General features: G+C 39.8%; 1 non-coding gene across 1 annotated transcript; it reads right to left on the bottom strand.

The window, feature by feature from the left end:
- Positions 1-273: 273 nt before the first annotated feature.
- Positions 274-346, bottom strand: TRNAS-GCU (transfer RNA serine (anticodon GCU)). The gene has a single exon. It is a non-coding gene; the product is annotated as a tRNA-Ser (tRNA).
- Between the last annotated feature and the right edge of the window lie 3397 nt (positions 347-3743).

Here is a 3743-nt window from a genome sequence, read left to right as displayed (position 1 = left end):
CACCAACCTATTGGTTAACAGCCGAACGCGCTAAACATTGCGCCACGGAAGCCCAAATGTTAAATGCTCGTCAGGTATTGTGTAAAAGCCTTGACTTTTTACGTCACATCTGAGACCTCACAACACCGCTCCCGGATGGGCTCGAACCACCAACCTATTGGTTAACAGCCGAACGCGCTAACCATTGCGCCACGGAAGCCCATAAGTTAAATGCTCGTCAGGTATTGTGTAAAAACCTTGATTTTTTACGTCAAATCTGAAACCTCACAACAGCGCTCCCGGATGGGGTCGAACCACCAACCTATTGGTTAGCAGCCGAACGCGCTAACCATTGCGCCACGGAAGCCCAAAAATTAAATGGTCGTCATTTATTGTGGAAAAACTTTGGCTTTCTACGTTACATTTGAGATCACACAACACCGCTCCCGGATGGGCTCGAACCACCAACCTATTGGTTAACAGCCAAACGCGCCAACCATTGAGCCACGGAAGCCCAAAAATTAAATGGTCGTCAGGTATTGTGGAAAAACTTTGGCTTTCTACGTCACATCTGAGACCTCACAACACCGCTCCCGGATGAGCTCGAACCACCAACCTATTGGTTAACAGCCGAACGCGCTAACCATTGAGCCACGGAAGCTCAGAAATTAAATGATTGTCACGTATTGTGGATAAGTTTTGACTTTTTACGCTACATATGAGACCCCACAACACCTCTCCCGGGTGGGCTCGAACCTTCAACCTTTCGATTAACAGCTGAACGCGCTAATCATTGCGCCACGGAAGCCCAAAAGTTAAATGTTCGTCAGGTATTGTGAAAAACTCAGACATTTTACGTTACATCTGAGACCTCACAACACCGCATCCCGGATGGGCTCGAACCACAAACCTATTGGTTAACAGCCGAACGCGCTAATCATTGAGCCACGGAAGCCCAGAAATTAAATGGTTGTCACGTATTGTGGAAAAGTTTTGACTTTTTACGCTACATCTGAGACCCCACAACACCTCTCCCGGGTGGGCTCGTACCACCAACCTCTCGATTAACAGCTGAACGCGCTAACCATTGCGCCACGGAAGCCCAAAAATTCAATGTTCGACAGGTATTGTGGAAAAACTCTGACATTTTATGTTACATTTGAGACGTCACAACACCGCTCCCAGGAGAGCTCAAACCACCAGTCTTTTGAATAGCAGCTGAACGCGCTAACCATTGCGCCACGGAAGCCCAAAAATTAAATGGTCGTCAGGTATTGTGGAAAAACTTTGGCTTTCTACGTTACATTTGAGATCACACAACACCGCTCCCGGGTGGGCTCGAACCACCAACCTATTGGTTAACAGCCGAGCGCGCTAACCATTGCGCCACGGAAGCCCAAAAGTTACATGCTCGTCAGGTATTATGTAAAAACCTTGACTTTTTACGTCACATCTGAGACCTCACAACACCGCTCCCGGATGGGGTCGAACCACCAACCTATTGGTTAACAGCCGAACGCGCTAACCATTGCGCCACGGAAGCCCAAAAATTAAATGGTCGTCATTTATTGTGCAAAAACTTTGGCTTTCTACGTTACATTTCATATCCCACAACACCGCTCCCGGGTGGGCTCGAACCACCAACCTATTGGTTAACAGCCGAACGCGCTAACCATTGAGCCACGGAAGCTCAGAAATTAAATGGTTGTCAGGTAATGTGGAAAACCTTGACTTTTAACGTCACATCTGAGACCTCACAACACCGCTCCCGGATGGGCTCGAACCACCAACCTATTGGTTAACAGCCGAACGTGCTAACCATTGCGCCACGGAAGCCCAAAAATTAAATGGTCGTCAGGTATTGTGGAAAAATTTTGGCTTTCTACGTTACATTTGAGATCACACAACACCGCTCCCGGGTGGGCTCGAACCACCAACCTATTGGTTAACAGCCGAACGCGCTAACCATTGCGCAAAGGAAGCCCAAAATTTAAATGCTCGTCAGGTATTGTGTAAAAACCTTGACTTTTTACGTCACATCTGAGACCTCACAACACCTCTCCCGGGTGGGCTCGAACCTTCAACCTTTCGATTAACAGCTGAACGCGCTAATCATTGCGCCACGGAAGCCCAAAAATTAAATCGTCAGGTATTGTGGAAAAACTTTGGCTTTCTACGTTACATTTGAGATCCCACAACGCCGCTCCCGGGTGGGCTCGAACCACTAACCTATTGGTTAACAGCCGAACGCGCTAACCATTGACCCACGGAGGCTCAGAAATTAAATGGTTGTCACGTATTGTGGAAAAACTTTGGCTTTCTACGTTCCCTATAAAACACTCTTTGAAAGTGATTTCATCTTGATTGAACAATAATTAAAAATTTACCTCGATTTTTAATAACATTTTCAAAATCGACGTTTCACGGCCAAAGAAGCTTACTTTGAGTATTTCTTCACTATTTTCAAATATGTTCACTGAAACCATTATTTTTATACTTTTTGCTTTAATTCAAGCAAATGTAACGATATTCATTCAAAAAACTGTTAAAATTCAATTTTTCAATAAGAAATCGTTGTCACGGATTTTTTATCTTGAAGAAGAAAAACATGCGATTTTTTTCGGTACTTTTTTGAATGCATTTTTTTCAGGAGAAATTTTTGACCGAATTCAGCTTAATTCCCTATAAAACACTCATTAAAAGTGATTTCATCTCGATTGAACAATAAATGAAAATGTACCTCGATTTTTAATAACATTTTCAAAATCGACGTAACTCGGCCTAAGAAAAACATTTTGAGTATTTGTTCACTGTTTTCAAATATAACCACTGAAACCATTATTTTTGTAATTTTTGCGTTAATTCAAGCAAATGTAACGATATTCATTCAACAAACTGTTAAAATTCAATTTTAAATAAGAAATCGTTGTCACGGATTTTGTATCTTGAAAAAAAACATGCGATTTTTTCGGTACACTTTTAAATGCATTTTTTTTTGGAGAAATTTTTGACCGAATTCAGCTTAATTCCCTATAAAACACTCATTGAAAGTGATTTCATCTCGATTGAACAATAATTAAAAATTTACCTCGATTTTTAATAACATTTTCAAAATCGACGTTTCACGGCCAAAGAAGCATACTTTGAGTATTTCTTCACTATTTTCAAATATATTCATTGAAACCATTATTTTTATACTTTTTGCTTTAATTCAAGCAATGTAACGATATTCATTCAAAAAACTGTTAAAATTCAATTTTCAATAAGAAATCGTATTCACGGATTTTGTGTCTTGAAGAAGAAAAACATGCGATTTTTTCGGTACTTTTTTGAATGCATTTTTTTCAGGAGAAATTTTTGACCGAATTCAGCTTAATTCCCTATAAAACACTCATTAAAAGTGATTTCATCTCGATTGAACAATAAATAAAAATGTACCTCGATTTTTAATAACATTTTCAAAATCGACGTTTCACGGCCAAAGAAGCATACTTTGAGTATTTCTTCACTCTTTTCAAATATGTTCACTGAAAGCATTATTTTTATACTTTTTGCTTTAATTCAAGCAAATGTAACGATATTCAATCAAAAAACTGTTAAAATTAAATTTTTCAATAAGAAATCGTTGTCACGGATTTTGTATCTTGAAGAAGAAAAATATGAGATTTTTTCGGTACTTTTTTGAATGCATTTTTTTCAGGAGAAATTTTTGACCGAATTCAGCTTAATTCCCTATAAAACACTCATTAAAAGTGATTTCATCT

Source organism: Phalangium opilio, unplaced genomic scaffold (genome assembly GCF_054372755.1).
Source record: "Phalangium opilio isolate 3A_F unplaced genomic scaffold, DU_Popi_V2 ptg000087l_1, whole genome shotgun sequence".
Classification (NCBI taxonomy): domain Eukaryota; kingdom Metazoa; phylum Arthropoda; class Arachnida; order Opiliones; family Phalangiidae; genus Phalangium; species Phalangium opilio.
This window is presented reverse-complemented; position numbering and strand designations above follow the sequence as displayed.